This window comes from Neocloeon triangulifer, unplaced genomic scaffold (assembly GCF_031216515.1).
Source record: "Neocloeon triangulifer isolate White Clay Creek 2 clone unplaced genomic scaffold, ASM3121651v1 ptg000009l, whole genome shotgun sequence".
NCBI lineage: Eukaryota > Metazoa > Arthropoda > Insecta > Ephemeroptera > Baetidae > Neocloeon > Neocloeon triangulifer.
The window spans coordinates 2,278,051-2,296,883 of NW_026775551.1; the positions used below are offsets into that span (position 1 = coordinate 2,278,051).

Consider the following 18,833-nt stretch of genomic DNA (forward strand, 5'->3'; position numbering starts at 1 on the left):
TGTTACCATTCAATTTAAATTTCATTGCCAATAAATTAATTATTTTTGTATTTGTCCTTATTTTTATATATTTATATTATATCCATTTGCGCCTCTCTACGTGATTATTCAAGTTCGCCGTTTACAGCACCTCAGAGCAATAGATCTTGGCAACATTCTCGCAGTCTTAATAATTAGAAATCCACACGTGTATGTCACTGCGTCGCCCCACCCAAAGAGCGCTTGTTCCTCTTCTCCGAACCCAATAAATCGCAGCACCCTGCCTGTTTATGCAAAACACCCGGCAGTAGTGTCTGTTGGCATATTTGAGCTGTGTGGAAACAAGAGAGCATATTATATATTGAGTTGTTCAAGAATTACATCATTTTTATATAAGGCGGACGCGCGTCCATTGTGCAGCCTTATTATTTTTTATGTTTCTGCGCAGAGCAATATGGCTTTTTTGCACGCTGGGGCAAATCGGGCGCGAAAAGACTATGTACAGGCCTTGTACTTTCTTACGCTCATTAACCATGGTAATTATGCAGCCAACGCAGAGAGTTAAAATGCTGCTGGCCATTTCTCCCATTCTCTTGGCTTTTATTATTACGAGACGCGCCGACAATAATAGCCGGGTCTTTTTGATTAAAAGGAGCATTTATATATTTTTGGACGAAACTTTCATTATTTAACACCTCAGGGTGTCCTTCTCATTAAAGCGGAACTGCACCGTTATCGTATATTATGTCACAAAATTTAAAAAGAGTTTAACAGAAATTTTTGAGCATGCATTAGCATGTAAAAAAGAAGAAAAAATCAAAAGATTAAATAAATAAATTTAATAAAATTTGTATGCTTCAAGAATTAAAAAAAATGTAATTTTTGATACATTACAAAAACATTTTTTTTTTAAATCTTAAAATTAATCTTATGATTATACCCTGTTATTTTTTTATTATTTCATTTACTTGAATTTCTCCAATTTGTTTTTACTTGTATTTATAAATGACCTTTTAAATAGATATAATTAACATCTTTTAATTTATATTTTAATCATTTAATATTGATATTTCTTATAGTTTTATTTATTATACGAACACCACATCTTACATCATTTGGAACTTTATATACAATACAATTACTACTACGTAATCGCCATTTTGCGTGGCATAGACCTTAATTTTTCAAAATATTACATATTCCATTAAAACTTTTGATTTAATTTTGCATCTCCTCTTGCTCCGAATTTAGCTAATATACACAATTTTAAGCAACCTCATTATTATTAAATTGTTTTATTAACTCTATAGAACTTGAAAATACATTTTTTTATTATTATTATTGTTTTTTTTTGTCCATATTGTTACAATAAAATGTTTACATTCCATTTTTGAGGAAAAATTTATTTCATTTTTTAATTTGTTTTGTAAAGGTTCCGCTTTATAATGAATTGCATTTCAATAATTAGATTTAGTTGCAAATTGTGTTTATTGATCTATCACAAAGGCTATTGCTGCCCATAACGGGATACATCATATTCAAAATTATACAAGTTAATATAATTGAGAGAAAAGATGATAAATTTTTACAATAACAAAATACAAAACTAAAAGCAAAATTAACAGTAATAAAGTTGTTTGGACATTTATCTTTTTTCTGCGGATGCTGAAAGCTTGCATTTAGATGACTGCCTGATACTTCCGAATGCCGCTTTCTTTGTTTGCTCTTACTCCTGGCAAAAACTGCAGCTCAAACTATGTTTAGTAAACAGGCTTTTTTTCGTCTTTGATTTTAGCCTCGCAATTCAGCTTTTATTATTCCAGATCAGTCCTTATAAATTCTGTTTTAACTTTTTATTTCATTCATTCAGTCTATACTGGTTCAAATATTGCTGCAATAATTTATTAGATTTAAACTGAAAGGATTAAAATAAAATTTATTATTGAAAGTATATGTTGCAAATTATGAATTTTTCAAACGGCACGAGAACTTAAAGGTTCACACGCCAATTAAATTACAAAATTTCATCTCGTTGTCCGTTGTCCGTCGCTCTGCTGCGGGGATTTGGCTTCCGTCCGCGACAATTCAAATAATGCGGTGAGCACGCACATCAGGTCAATTGGGTTCAACGATATATCAGAGAAGCTTTGTATCTTTTTACGATATCGCGCATCGACATCGCGCACTGAAAGAGCGCCGGATGCGTTTTGAGTTGCGTTGCAGAGCGAGAGAGAGACGCGGCAATAATAATTACCTTTAATGCGCACGTCGCACGCATCGACTATTAAATTTGCATGGAAAATCCGCTCGGAACACAATGGACGAATTTATTTTCTTGTTTGTTGCTCAATATAAGCGAGGCGATAAAATCGAACGACGCGCCTGTGTCTCGAATTTGAATGACAAAAACCACAACAACGTGCACTTCCCGAGTGCATCATACATAATATTTTCGTATGAAAGAAAGAAAATGTGATTTCTGGCGAGGATAAGGAAAGCAGTTCTCACACCGAGAAAGAGGAGGAAAAAAAAAACAACCCCTTGATGGTTCATTCTCTGGAGATATAGACGAACATGAATTCCATCTGCGGAGTGATAAGCGGCGGCGGCAAGAGGAAAAAATTTCGATGCTCCATCTAAGAGTGATAAGGCACAGCACACACATCGCGCTGCATTCATCTCCAGTACACACGTGAGAGGAGGCGCAGCATCCCTGGTGAAGGATGAGGATGTCTGCCTGGCGCTCAAGAAACATTTTTCGCCGCCGCGCAGCTGGAGGGAGAGCGCGAGGAGGGAGAGCGAGCGACGAGCGAACCAACAACAGCGCCGGCCGAAAATGATCCAGTCAGTCGTGTTTGGTCTACCTTGGCGCACGGGTCTCGTCCGATCCGAATAAAAAGCACCGACCGCGGCCGCGAAAGGATTTTGTTTTGCAACTTTGATCGCAAGTGACGTTTCCGCAAAATTCGTTGTGAAGTGAGTGAACCCTAAGGAGTTTGTTCTTCAAAGGCGTGATTCTTCTTTGGTGAGTAAAGTAAATTTTCATATCTCGCGGTGTGGATTTTTTTATTATTTATTTTTATCGCAGGCAGGAATGCGGCGTGAAGGGTTATTAAAATTTATGCAGGGAGACGCGACGGATTCTTTTGTTTTTTTATCTGTATGACAAATATTGAGGGAAATTCTCGCCGCATTTCCCACGGCTCGTCTTGAAAAATGCAGAAAATTTTAATAAACACAAAAGTATGGCATATGCGCGTGTGTTATACGTGCATATTATTATGCGCGAGTTATTAAACAGATGAGCATAGCACGTCGGCTCAAAGATAAAATTTTATGCGAGGAAGAGAGCGTCAGGTACCACAGAGGGAAATAAAAAGCATCAGGCTCCGCGTCATTAAGTCTGTAATTTACGATTAAAAAAAAAAGAGCGAAGAACTCCTTCTTCTTCCCTTCGCACTTTTTGTCTGGGGACGAAACAGCCTTCGGTCATTCGGAACAAAAGAGAGAGGAAAGGAAATATTAATCTGCTGCAGAATAATGAAAGAATGGAAAGAAAAAAATAAAAGAAGTGTTCCTCTTTTTATAAAAAGAAGTCCGTTGTGCGCCAAATGAGCGAGAATTTTAATTTCGGCCGCTTTATTTCTCCGCCAGCCAAGTTTCGTTCTTATATTATTCTCGTCTCTCGCAAGTCAGCAGTCCGAGAGTTGCTTATTCTCTCACGCTGCATGGCAATGTTGTTGTTATTACGGGTGCTGCTGGTTTATCATGAAAAGCAGCCTGCTCTCGAGAATGACGGACGGACGGAGCGGAGATTCTCATTACGAGACTTTTAAAGTTTGGCGTGTTAGCGCCAAATGCCGCCTTCCGACCGACGAAGCTGCTTCGTTTAAATTTCTTTTCTATATATTTTATGTGCACGGTGGAGCGCGTGTGTATGGCGGTGATGCTCTCAGCAGCAGCTGGGAAAGAAAAGGAAAACATCAGCAAAGAGGAAAAGCGCACTTTCGTCACATCTGATAAAGTTTGCCACCGAAAGCATCGCGCGAAATATGAATCTTATTGTTAGCGCTGTAGTTTGACATGCGCCTCATAAAACAGCAATTTTGGAGACGCTTTTTTCAGTTTATGCAGCGAAATTATTTAGGATATGAAAAGTTTGTAACAAAAGCTTCAATTTAAGTATGGAGTGGCAATTTGCTTTTAAAATTATTCAGGCTCTTTTTAGAGAGGACGAGAAAGAAAGAGATAAAAATATCTCATTTTTATAATCAACAAAAGTAATTTTGAGAGACAAATAATAATTTTAAAATTTGATTCCAAAATCTGACCGTGAATTGATTAATGAATATAAAAGGTAAAAATATACTGCAATTATGGATCTCAATATAAATTTTATTTAAATTGTTGAATTGACTTCAATATTTTTGGTTTGTTTAAAAGCGGTTTAACGAGGAGCTTATGACATCTGCACTGCAAATAAAAAATAAAACTTTTTCCTACTAGATCAATGTAAATGTTTGATGTCGACTGACCTATAATGATTTTATTTTTCCATCTTAATTAACGTGATTTGGTAAATTTGTATCAATTTTGCACGGGCCCAATTTTGAGAGAGAAAAAAATTTAGAAAATTCCCTTAAGAATGTTAAATTTCATAAATTCAGTTCTCCCAAAAATTATATTTTTCTACTGAAACTGACATCTACAAATCAATGCTACAATGTAAAGAGAAATTGCCATCTAAATTTATCGGACCGTTTTTTTCCCTCAAGCCTCTCCTTAAAATCACATTTAATGCTGAGAAAGTCAATAATTGTTTAATTGCAAGTAATTAGCATGGTTGCGCAAAAATTTAGCTTTCACAATCAAAAATTAAAGAAAAATCCTCCCACCAGCTGCCAGCAGCAAAACTTTTTATGGCAATTAAGGTTAACGATGTATTTTTTCTCTCAAACATGAATATTGATTGCCAAATTACAATTCTTGGGGCCTTTAATAACACAAGGCACACTTAATATACCTGCTTGGGTTGATGAAACTCGTAACTATGCTATTAATAAAGAGCTCCATCAAGAAGCTCTTGAGAGTTATCGAATCGTCTCTGCGACCAGAGAGCAAGAGGAGATATTGTCGTAAATTCAAGGAAAGTTCGAACTGAGCCTTTTGTGTTACCCGAGAGAACTTTATTGAACGGCAATTTCGTCCACGAGAGATGTTTTGGAAGCCTTAAAATATGCAGATGAGCCATAATCCAGCATGTCTGCGCCGTAAATACACGCGCGAGAAGAGAAAAGTGATGAGGTATTTACGATGACAGATTTGAATATACAAGCTCGGCATAAGCAACATAAAAAAAAATTTGAGCAGTGGGTGTTTGCATAAAAACATACCAAAGACAGAGAGAGACCCGTCATTATAGCCAGGCAGGTAATTAATTTCTGTTCGGAAAAGAAAAAAACAGGCACTTCGCCTAAAAGGTCACGCGCGGAGATCACCGCGCGCGGCTGAAAATCAATTTTTTATGTTTTTGCATCTCCTCAACCGGACGAGAGAGATTAATTTTATATCAAAAAAAGCCGAGCCAAAAAATAACGACTACAAACACGTAGAGCATAAATCGCCGGCGCGAACAAGTTTGCCAGTGGAATTATGATTTAACAACCTTTTGTTTCTCATCCATCTCTTTGGATGTATTTTTTTCTCTTATTATTTCCCTCAGCTTGTAGGAGTTTGTACTATTAAGAAAAAGCTTTTGAATGGGTTTGTGAATACACAAAGAATATAAAGGAGTCTGCTGCCGGCTCTGTAGCTCGCTTGAATGAGGAAATCAGAATCAATAAATGAGAGAAGCCGAACAAAAAAACAGCCGAGCTCAAAAACAAACTACTCTTTCTTCTTTCATTCTTCATCAACATGGAGAGATGATTATTTTATTATGCTCGGTGCGTGGAGCAAGCGGCGGGGGACGGACGCGAGACAAAATCTATCCATCATCCGCATTTCAAGGAGAGCGAACGAAGTATGCGCACAACTCTGCTTTCAACTCTCAATACACAAAACTTTGTCGAGGGAATTAACACAAACGAGTTTCGTGTATTATTCACTTTTCAAGTGGCGGCTGGTGCTGTTTCAAAGCATTATTTTTCAAGTGTCACTCGCCGCGAGATTTATATACATTGTGACTAAAATTATTATTAATGCTCGCACCGACGATATAATCACATTAAAATCTTTTTCTGTTAATCAAATTTATATGTGTGTCGGCGTGACTGGTCATGCGGTTGTAATTTGTACTCGTTTCAAATTCACACGGGAGATTTACCCGAAACGTAATTAATTATTTAATCTCTCACGGACGTGAGTTTATCTGTGGCTGCTGGTTTTATTTATTATTTTCGTACGCCCAGCAGCATCTATTAAAGGCGCGTACGATCACACATGCAGATTACGATCATAAATTTCCAGCCGAAATTATGCATATGAGCTGTCAGCGGGGAGCTCGCGTTTTTAATCAAGATTTTCTTTTTCGAACCGGCGTGTTTATAATTTTTGTCTAGTTCAGTTTCAAATAAAATAAAAAATGTCGAGTTTTGTGGTTTTTGCGCTGTTTCCTGTGCCGATTTTGTGGCGAGGATATTAATTACGAAATTAATGAGACAGGTTGGCTGATAAATGGAATTTTGATGGATCAAATTACGAGGCAGCATTTCAGTAGTTTTTTAGTGCATCAGAAAAATTTTAAAGGCAATGTCATGGGAAAGAGATATGTTGCTAAAATATTAAACAAAATTGCTTTTATGGAAACGATTGCAATTTATAGGCCAAGTAAACGAAACCAGAAGTTTTTTAAGTGCCCAACAATAAAAGGTTATGATGGCATGAATATTTTTAATTATTAGAAACAATAAATTGCAAACTTTGATTTTTATGATAGAACCAATTTGATACAAAAAATATTAAAAATTACAAAATCCTAAAGCTCTTGCCATTGAATACTTATATAAATATCTATAATTTAAATTTTTAGGGATCATAGCCTTGAGCAATATTTGATATAAATATTATTATTATTATATTATAAAATAATAAAACAAATAATCCCAATTATTTTTGAGCAAATGAATGTATAATAAAACAAAAAGAATATAAAAAAATAAAAAAATAAATAAAATCTTATATAATTATTAATCATGAATATAGAATAAAAAATTTATCTAAAACTAATATAATAAAATTAAAAAAGTTTTTACAAGATTTTATTATTTAAATGTCACATTACTTAAAAATCGCTCTTGCAGAATTCATTTGAAGTTTAATTAGCTCTCTCGCTCAGAAATTTACTCTCTCTCCACATGCATTCGACGCCCTGTAATTTGTCCACGCCATGCTTTATAATCACCGATGCTAATTATTCGTAGTGAACATATTACATATTCTCTCTCTCCATGCCCTGCTGATTGTTTCCTGTATTGCGGCGCGGCATGCACGAGACGAATTTCCATTGAGGTGCATTTTCGTGCAACGCGCGCGTTCACGGAGATAAATTGGCTCGATCGGCGGCGCGCCGCGCTCATGACAACACCGAGGCATGCATGTTATTGTGATATTATTACACGAGGGTGCCGACTGTTGTGTGCAGTAATCGTAATTGCCATTGCGCTCTCGCAGTTATTTATTGTTTACCTGGTGTACTCGAGTACGGCGGTGCGGGTGGTGGCGGCCAAAAGCATGCGGAGGGGACCCTATCGGAAAGGGTTGAAAATTTATTATTTTGTGTGTGTACGCACTTTTATGGCCCTCGTGTGTTTGAAAATGTACACAAGCGGAGAGAGCCGAAATATTTCCGTCTTTGTGCCCCCTGCTAAATCAAAAAACATAAAACGGAAAATATCCAGCAACCCCTTCGAGTTGCACCAAAAGCAATAAATTACATTCTGGATGGTGTATTTGACCCTTTAATGAAGGGGAGATTTGGCAATACAAGATCAATATATAAATCTGAATAAATCATTGAAAACACGGATAAATTAAAATTTAGAATTTTTTTTTTTAATTTTTTATTATTTATAAAAAATCGAGAGGACATTTCCTTTTGTGAAAGAAACGTACTTTTGAAATTGCTCAATTGCAGAACAAACACTTTCCTTAATTTAAAGACTAAATTCCGAAACCCTCATGCCTCTTATTTCTTTCATGAAGCTGCTGGCCAATGCTATAAATTTTAATGGAGCGAGGGATAAAAGCTACGATGGCCATTCTATAAGCTTCCCGAGAAATAATAAAAATTCTTCTTCTGGTCCGGAGAGAGGATTAAATTAAACAAGGCGCCTCGAAGGAAAAAGCCACGCATTTCGTGGGATTTTATTGAGAAACACACCAAAGCGAGAAGGGGCCTCCGAGTTTCCATATAATTCTCTCTCCACTGTTTGCGTTTTACTGTCGCTATTTCAGCCGAAGCGGGCGCAAATCACTTTTTCCGAAGGGCTAATTGGAAGCGAACGCCGGACACGCCGAATTCAATACTGGCAAAAGAGGGGAATTAAAATGTTTATACGCTCGCCGGGCGAAAATTGAATTCGGCGGGCGCGTGAATTACGATAATGATTTCTTTTCTGGCGCTGCTACGAAAGCGCCACCATTGCTCTATGGTCCCCCCAATTTCCAACTGGAAAATGTCAGTTACGAAATCGAATTTCCACCCTTGTGTGCCGGCGGAGAGAATGAGTGCCATTCCAGAGAGCGAGATCGCGCGGTGGTGTTCTGGTGTTGCAACCCCTTTTCTTCTCGACGAGGCGTCTCGCATTTTTCCCTCTCCAGCTTTATATGTAGCGAGAGAGCCTGGAATCGTGCAGTACTTTTCATTATTTATGTGTGGCGGGTGCGCAACTCTCTCGGGTTTTCTTGTTATATTAGCGCGCCATGGTTAGCGCTCAATCATGCTCTGAGTAAACAGACGTGTTAGAGAAACTGCGCGAACGAGAATCTCGACACACACACAACACATACTCGCAGGAAAGAAAAAAAGAAAGCAAACACTATAGACGAGGATTTTGCAGTTTGCGTGGGTTTTTTGGGTCAAACTGGCCTTTGGAGCATTTTACTTGTTGTTCTATTGAATTCAAATTTAATATCATTCAAGTTCTTCGCCAGATTAATTTAATTTATAGTTCATTCCTTATAAAAAAGTTTTATTAAATTATATTTATAAAAATTATTTTATAAAATTTCTAGTTGTGCAAACTATATATTATTTTTAAAATCACTTAAAATGTTCTACAATATATTTTTTATTTTTAAACGCAAAAAACACAGAACAATTTAAAATAATTAATAGTAAAAATGGAAATAATTTTTTTTTTAAATTTTAAAAAAATCTTAATTGTTCAAAATAATTAAATTTAATCTTTTTACTGTTTAAATATTTATAAAATATTTATCATTTTTACTTCGCTTTAAGTTTAGAAGATTAATAATCTATTATGGACTCAAAATTTCACAAGCCGGAGCACAAATAGCAAATAAAACGCACCTCAAGCTTTTTGGGGACCGCCGCAGAGATGTGCTAAAACGTTGGCTTTTATCAGCTTTTTCACACTTGCCTGCCAAAATTTTACGCCGGAGATAAAAAGGAGAAAAGTGACTAGCAGTTTCCGATCGGGGATTTGCACAATTCGATGCGGCATTTTTGCACTGCAACTTTCATCACACACTCAGAGAGAGTGAAATAACATTCGAGAGCCATTAAAAGGTTTCGGAACAAAAACATTTACTTTGACAACGCTCTCCGCTTAATTGCATTACGCCAGGTGTGCACATACATGCACTTTAGCCCATTTGGAGCGAGACTGTATCACTAAACAGAACGACCGGCGCTTTTATCTTCGGGCCCATAATTCGCTTGGTGTTGACAGGCAGATGGGTTTAATTGCCGCGCACACCTACCCTTCACCGCAGACGCGCGATCCCTCTCTCTCTCATGAGACGGAGTGTAATTTTTTTATTTAATTAGATTCGCACGTGTCCAGTCGATTGTGTGCGCGTGGGTGCTGACTGGTCTTTTGGGAAGGTAAAGGGACCCGATTACACTAACCAACTGCAGCTGACGCCGCATCCATTCTGCGGCGATTTTGCATCGAGCACTCTGCGAACCCCTTCCGCTGTGCACATAATGCCGTGCAGAGGTTTCGGCGGCTGCTTCTAATGCGAGCGCTAGTTTGCATAATGCCACCGGACGGACCCTACCCTGCTCTCGACCAGCAGGGGGAGAGGCGCAAATGGCCCCACTTTTAAATTGCCCACTTGAACGTGGATAATGTCCCCGAGGAAAGTTTCCGCAAAAACCAAAAGTGGTCCTCGCGGGCACTTCAAAAACCGCCAAGCGCGGCTGCTATGAGAGTTCAAAAGAGGATTTTCTTAATCAAAAAGAATTTTTATATATGTCCTGCTCTCGCCGCTGCAAGTTTCTCTCCCTGTTTTAATTTCCTGCTTTCAACTCAACCCAAAATTTGCTGTCACTGGCAGACTGCTTAATTACAAATGTCCTGAGAGGATCACACAAAAATAATTAATTAAAATAAATAAATAAAAATTATGAGCACCAAATTCAAATTTTATTAACTAAATTTTATAATATTATTTAGTATATTTCGTTAGGTCTTTCTTTGGCCGGGTAAGTTTCATAATTTCATGATAAGACTCATTCGAAGAAAAATTGTTATTTCCCAAGTTGACAACTTGGAGCATTCCTGGTCAAATTCCGAGCCGCTCGACAAAACCATGGTTACCCAATTTTCACGGAATTCCCGTCGTTCGAACTCTCGGCTCTTGCATAATATGTGTGCGTGGTGCGGTGCGACGCTGCGAGGGGTGCTATGGCTGGCGGTGGTGGTTTTACGACCCCCATTTGGTCGATACGGGGTTGTTCCTCTGCTGGTTTCGCCACAGCATAAAGTCTTACATAGCATAACCAGCTCCGACAGTGATAGGCCTCATTGTGCGCATTGTCTGGCCCTTTTGGTGCATATTACGATCGCATGCACCTGTTGTCCTCCTCCATATACGAGCGCACCTGCCGCTCATTTGTGCAGAGAGTGTATAAAAGCTTCAGGTAATTAATGAGTGATATTGCATTTCACCACCAAAATGTGTTATGCAGACAGACAAGCGCCTCTTTTTCTTTCAAATAAATTAATGGCCTGCTTTTCTTTCGGGCGAAGAATTAATGGGAGAGTTTCAAGTGCGTCGGGGCTTTGCTGCTGGACGCGGCCGATTAATTTGAATGGCACTCGCGGGGGCTTTTATAGCTGACACTCACAATCGAGTGCGGTGCTCTAATTGGGATTTGGACATTGTTATTGTATGTGCGGTGTGTATAGTATAAAGGGGACTCACGCGTGCGCTGATTAATTGGAAACGTGGTTTTGCACCCTTTTCTGCTTTTCATTAAGCCTGTTTGGCGAACACAGAATTGGAAATCACAAATCAACTTTGAGGGTTGCTAAGTAATTTGGTTATTATGTAAGAGGCCAGTGGAAAGTGGAAATTTTCAACCGAAATTTTAACGTGGATTCAGACACTGAGCGAGATAACCAATGCTCGGAAAAATAATCCAAATTTCAACTTTAAATAGGAAATTTTAATTCTTTTCAAAACAGATTTGGATTTCTGTTCCCAAAAAATTTAATTTTTTCCATATTTAAAACTAAAAATTAAGACAATCGGCAACACACTGAACGTGACTATTATATTAAAATTTCCAATTAAAAGTTGAAATGTGGATATTTTTATTCGATCATTTTCCGAGCATTGGTTTTCTCCCTCAGTTTCTATTCAGAAAAAATTTAAAATTTATTTTGAAAGATTTAAACGGAAACTGGAATAAACTTAACAACGCAAACCCGACGCAACTTTGAACTAAAAATAAAAAAACTCGCACTCACACAAACAAATTAACAGAAAATTTGAAAGTTTGGCAAGTTTGCCAATTAACTATTTTTTATAGGTGAAACTTTTTAATTTAGACTATAAAATTCAAAGTAAAGAGATCATTTACCAATTCATAAAAATTAGGAAAAAAATTATAATCGCAGAAAAATTCTTGATAAATTTAATTTGAAAACAGAGAAAATGCTGTTTTAGCTTCAATTGATAAAATATCTGCTACATTATGAGTTGAGATTTATGACAGCATAAATTTTTAGCCAGCAGTGTGCATGGAAATTGCAATACAATATGATGAAAAATCGCGCTAGAAATAATGATGTCCGCATAACAATAATATTTCGCCGCCAACGAGCAAACATATAAAACCAAGAATTTATTTATGCACGTGCGGCTGCACAACCTGCACCCCAGCACAGTCGATTTAATGGAAATACATGAATATACGAATGAAACGCAGTGTAACGTTTGCTCGCTCATGTCGACTTCCTTCGGCGCGGCTGTAAATTGCCTGCCAGCCAGTCGCGCATCCAATCAATTTGGAAGTTTTTATCACCGAGGTGCCTTTTTTCGCGCACCATTAATTGGCGAGGCCGCGTGTAATAATCACACACATACAAACCAAAAGCGATTGCAGCAGCGAGAGCAGAGAAATAAAATTCCGATGCAGAGGGGTCATTACGAGGGCCAATTTCGCAGGCCAGACGTTTCCAATTTTATTTGCCGACGGACGACCCAGCAAGCCAATCGGTCGTGACTCCTTTAACGCGCGCAGACTACCCGAGAGTAAAAAAGATGTACACTCTTTATTTCGCCTCACGTCGCCCTTTCCTCGGCGGGATTATTTGGTTTCCTCTCTCGGCACCTTCCTTCGGTCAGCCGGAAAGATGTTTGGCTCACCAAAGTGGAGTCCTGCGTCGGGCCGAGTGCCAGCGAGGGTCACGCCTTTTGGCTGAGGCAAAGTGACTTTCCCTGTCACAAAATTATCACGCACGAAACTTGCTGTGGAAAACTATGCGACCAGCAGGAATCCAGCAGGTGAAATTTTCGTTTGAACCTCTCGTTGGTATTTTCGCCCTTTAACCGACCGAGGAGGCAAAATATTTATCCCTGCTGCAGCTTTATATCCGCGCCGGTGAAAAATAAGCGGCAATTTCCGGCGCGACACGCTGACAACTGCCAATCTTAATAAAATAAAAAATCGAGTTTGCTCTGCCTCATTGTGTCCCTTTCTTAATCTGATAGGCGTGAAAATTGCGATGAGCCGTTCATCTCTCAAGTGCCGCTCCAAGTGAGCAAAGAGCCATCAAGTTTCGGCCGGGATGAGGCGCGCGGGCATGCAAGCGTGAAATGGAAACACACACAGCCTCCGCCTGCAACTCTCTCTCTGCCAAGTACGAGGAAAGTAAGTTAAAAAAAATAACAAGAAAAAAAGTCAAGTCGTCGTTTTGGGGCGTAAAAATAAATTATTTCATCCCCTTCGCGCGGCCAACGACAGTTATAAATGAATTCAGTCTCTCTCATCTCTCTCTTCGACGGCTTCGGATAATTAAAATCGAGGCGGCGCGATTTCCTTTGATAATCGCTCTGCTGGCGCGATGGTCACGCCCACTTAGCACTTCCCACGGTTGTGTGTCGGCTATTTGCGTCGTGGAGATGAGAAAATAAATGCGTGCATTAATGAACGACGTGCCCGCTCGAGAGTCGTTTAAGTCACGGATCGATTTCGCTATTGTAATGGGAAAGGTGTTTCGGCAAAGTGATCCATTTATCATCAATCGTGGCTTAATAATTTTACCGAAAATATAGGTCAGAGAAGGAAGACTCTGTTTTGTTACGAAACAAGTAACGTAAAAAACAACTGAAACTTTTAATTCAAAACCAATCACAGTTTTTTTGCGCTGTTTTTAAAACAAAAATTTCAAAAACTGGTTCACTCTTGTTTAAACAAATGTTGCAAATGTTTTTTATTTTATCAAATGCGGAATTCATAGAATTTTGTAGGTCAAAAATAAAATTTCCTTAAATTATCTGATCTCAATTCATCTTTTGTTTAAAAATTTAGACTGCCATATATTTTATAAAATTAGAATTGCAATACCGCTGGAAAATTTGTCAATAACAAATGTTTTGCCCTTCTGCAAAAGTGTCTCCTCTTTTCCTAAGAAAAAAAAGACACATTCGAAACCCCGACTGTGAGCAGACGTGCCCATCTTCTCTCCTCTTTTGACATTATTGATATGATAAAACGGAGATTTGCTCATGAGCCGTCATCGAGCTCTTTTTCGCAGCTCTCACTCTCACGCGCCGATACAAATGACACTTTTTTTCTGCACGCCCCGGTGTCCCAAATGATGGATTGACGTCGCTCAGGAAGAGAGAAGTATCTCCAGCACGCGCTTATATGTTATGAGCGGCGTTTTTTTCTTCTCTCCTTCACTCTATATTATAGATAAATTTGCCAATGATGTATGGCGGTGGGTGGGCTGCCATTTCACCACCACGGGCACCGCCATCATCATCAGTAAGGTTAAATGGAGCTCGCTACTCTTGCTGTGGCAATTTCAGGCGAGTACGTTCGCGACGAAAAATGCAGCTCGCGCAGGAAAATGCTCATAAATCTTGCAGGAGTATCGCGCGCGCGTCGCTGCGGCGGAATTGCACACGTGCGGAGAGAGGGTGGCATAATTATCGGCTCGATACTTTTAATACTCTTCATCCCTGCTGATGGTGCCGCCGGTGCAGAATACTATCCAATTTATATAGGATTGGGAATTAACGGAATCGCTGTTTATTGCATCGAAGGATTAAGCGCGATGAAAAGTGACGAGAGAGCGATCGACCTGCAGAGAGCTTTGTTCCAACAGCAGGTAGATAGGCTTAAAATTCAAACTGTTCGCAGTTTGATTGGTTGTTTTAGCAAATAGTAGGGTCGAATGAACGCTGATATTGTTTTATGCAATGTGAAGGACACTCTATAGAGCGGAGGGCGCAATGATGGAATGAAAAGCAAAGCGCTTTGGTATGGCTGCAGAATTTAAGTTTGGAGTGATTAATAATTTCCATCCTGAGCATAATTACAAATTTGAAGCTAATTGTTTGCTATATTGTAGAATGAAAGCAAAATAAAACTACGAAATTTTGAAGGGTCTATAATAGAAAATTTAAAAAATTAAAAAATATTTTCAATTCTAATTATTTGATAATTATTATAAGTGAAATTTTCTATCAATAAATGTTTTCCAGGGTCGATTTACACAATTTTAAGTTATTTTTAATGCATTTTGTAAGGGGCCAGGCAATTTCAAAGGATTAAATATATTTTGTGGTAGAATTTCACGATCGTTGGTTGATTCATGGTATTTTAAATTCAAATCACCATGATTAAATATAGTCTGCTGAAGCAATTAAATTTTATGTGAAATTTTTGCCAATATTGGTGCAGGCTTGGCCGACTTTTAATCCATTGACGAGTTGGCGTGTGCTTGCGAGTGATGGGTACAGGTCGATGCATCACCGGCGGCCGCGCTGCAATAGTCGTGAGCTCGGCGTTTTGACGGAACGAGAGAAGGGTGGAACGAATGGCGTAAAGAGCATGCCAAATCAATCAGGCTGATGCTCTCCCTCTAGCTCTGTTGTCGGCAGCTTTTTTTAAAAATCATTATCACGCGGCGAGCACCTTTTTATTTGTAGGTGGATGCACAAGATACATCTCTCGGCTCTGACAGCGCAGCCCGGATGCATTTTCATTTAATTGAAAGAGACGCGCGCGCGTCTCTCATTCAATTAACGCACGTCAGCCCTTTGTTCCGATAGCATCACCGGCGTGCACTGTTTACTTTGAATTAAAAAGAAAAGTGGAGCGAGAGAGAGACGGGAAGCCTTGCTTATTTCAACATTTTCAGAATCACGCGCTTCGTTTACTCGGTGAGAGATTTTTTTTTCACTCACAAAAAATAAAAATTTTAAATTAAGTAGGGCGACGAAGGGAAGAAAAGTTTAAAAGTGTTTGTCTATAATAATCTGGCATGCTGATGATGATGAAAAAGTTTTGTTGCTGTGCACACACAGAAGCAGCAGTTATGGTTTATCTTGTAAGAGAATCTCTAGCTCGGATAAATAAAAAAACAAACTTCGCCTGCTCTCTCCGCTATTAAGCGCGGCATATTCTAAATTAACCCTTCCTCTCTGGAGCATGAGCGACGCAAGCTGTTGGCGCGCATCGTCTAGCCTTTAAAATACACCGCCGCACAGAATAAGAGAGGAAAACGCTGTTGCACTCTCTCTGATATAAATTTATTCCAACTGCACCATCATCTTGCTCCGGCCGGCAATCGCCACACACACATGTTATTACAAACAACACCGACTGCCGCTATAAAGCACAAAATTCATGAGAGCGCGGCACGGTTAATAGCACTTCTTGCTGTCGGAAAGCAACAAATTTGTAATTTTAATGCGAGCGGCCGCGAGAATGCCGCTTTCGGCTTTTGAGGAATTGCTGCGCTGATCAGAATTTCCATCACGTGCTGACGGAACATCAGTTTTGTATCGAAAAACGGTGCGATGAGAAGAAAAGACAATACAAAAAATTTTTAACGGAGGAAGTTTCAATCATCAATATGCCCCCCGACGGCCCCCCTTGTCGAACACAAAGCAATGCATGTAACTCTGTGGACCTGACCGAATAAAAAATATGTTGAAAGGGAGGTCCAGCGACAGGGCCTGTCAGTTCGACTGCTCGCAGGTATCTTTTAGAACTTTCCATTCACCGACTTTAATGAAAAAATTGACAGCAAGTTGAATTTTATTATGGGTAGATTCCTTAGCGTAATGTTTTGGTTTAAATTCATTTGAAAAATTTGTGAATAATTCCAAAATACCTTTTTTTGGAAAACAAACTAAACACATACTAAATTTAATTTGAAATTTATCATAACTGATTTAAAAAGAAAATTGTTATAAATTGAAAACGAAAATAATATGATTGATGATGCAATATAAAAATTGTATTTTAATGAGTTTTTTATACGAAAATATAAATTATAATGGTTATTTGTCAAATTTGGTAAATCTCTTCTTGCTGAAAACGTGTACCTTGTCAAGTTTGAAGCCGAATCCATGCCAGTCAGCCTGCACATTAATATATTGGTTGCCAGCCGCGAATACCAATTTTTTGATTTTGATGCTGCCGCGTGCAAAACTTGTTCATAAATCCGCATCTTGTACATGGCACACATAAAAATTTCGCCATTGTGCGCGATGATCATCTCTCTGCGCTCTCCTCTCCGACGTACGAACTCTAAATCATCTCATTGCCAAACCAGTTACGTCGGGAGTAAAGCCCGTATGCAGCATAAAAAAAACCGCGCGCGAATTCACCCGTCCGAATAAAAAGTCGGAGCGTGCGATGCTGCGATCAAAAACCTCTCCTCTTTCGCAACAGCAAAACATTATTTTAAATTAACACGCCGACTTTTGCTCGGGCTCTCCATGTATTTAATTCACTAATCTATGGCCTGTGTGAGTTTAAAGTTTTTATATTCGTCTCGTAATCGTCATTTACATGTGTGAAATATATAAAAGAGAGAGAAGGAGGGCTGCTGGCTGCAGGCTGCTTTCACATCCCCCTTTGCTTTTTGTCTACGTACTTATTATTATGACGGGTTTTCGTTCCACTGCCCGCACTGCCGTTAAAAAAGAAAAAGCTGCGTGATGCAGCCCTTGGGAAAACATAACAAAGCGAGTTTATCACCCGGCCAAAGACATTATAATTAAATCATGCAGGTCGTCTTAATTACCACAGATATAACTTCATTTAATTCAATTCTATTATATTCGTCGCCTTTGAAAGGAATTTGTGCTGCGGGGGACGTGACCGCCGAAAATTGTATTAAATTTAATTTCAGAGGTCTTGTGATGCGAGAGAGCAATTTTTGTCTCGGGACGCGATCTTTTTGTTTCGGAAACAATTCTGCAGGTCTACGCCCGTCTTGTACAAAAGCTGGTCGCCCTAATAAGCGCAAGAATTATCTGCTGAATTGCGCGCCACCAGATCGAAATGGCCCACCTACAGAGTGGGTGGAGAAATGAAATTCGCTCCGGTCCCTTTTTCGGAAAACGTGGAGACGATGCCGGCGTGTGCAATATTAACAAGAAGTGATACTTTATATAAATAGTGAGCGAGCGTGCAAATATTTGCCCGACGCTTATGAACCGGCGGATTTTCTTCTCCGAAAATCTCCTCTTCCAGCAAAAGCAGGAAGAATCGCTGTGCAAAAATTGATTTGGTACGCACCGGAGAGATTTTTATATATAAGCGCGGAGCAGAATGATATTTTATTATACAAGCGGCGCCGACGAGCAAAGAGTGAATGTGTTTGTTTTGCCAAAAAGAGCTCTCGACCTGAAAAAAATAAATTGATTTTCGCCTGAAAATATATTATTTTCCTCTCGAGAGAGAAAGGCTGAGGTGAGTTTTATTATTCGGAGATCAAGAAATAATAAAATATTTTCTCATGCCAGAAATCTCTCAGCACTTGATTAAAATTGAAGAATTTCTATTGTTTTGTGTCACTTTAAAATAAACAACACACAATGCATTTTACATTTTCCCTCGTCCAACAAAGGAATTAATATAACATCACGAAAAGTTTCTTTTTTTCACAATCGACAGGTGCAGCGTATTTTATCGGAAATTAAGGAACACCCAGCCGAGGGAAAATCCATTAAACGTTGTGTATTAAGAACCGAATAACTGCATGTTAAAACAACATAACGCCTCCAACCAATTAAAATAATAAAAGTAAATGGGCGTCGAGGAAAAAAGTTCTCCTAGCGCAGATCCCATCGCCGGATTAAAGCGTGGCTCGCTGGCGAGAGACTGGACGCGGCACGAGGGGAATGATAAT

General features: G+C 38.8%; 1 protein-coding gene across 3 annotated transcripts in view; it reads left to right on the top strand.

Annotated features, from left to right (window-relative positions):
- The window catches only part of LOC132195242 (netrin receptor UNC5B), a 179,788-nt gene that overhangs the window by 69,195 nt on the left and 91,760 nt on the right, over positions 1–18,833 (top strand). For 2 of the 3 annotated variants that reach the window (XM_059617105.1, XM_059617108.1), the window contains exon 1: positions 2,839–3,004. The exons of the other annotated variant lie outside the window; for it this stretch is intronic. The gene's annotated coding sequence lies outside the window, so the exon portion shown is untranslated. Of the gene's footprint in view, positions 1–2,838; positions 3,005–18,833 lie in introns of those variants that run through there. 3 annotated transcript variants of the gene reach the window in all.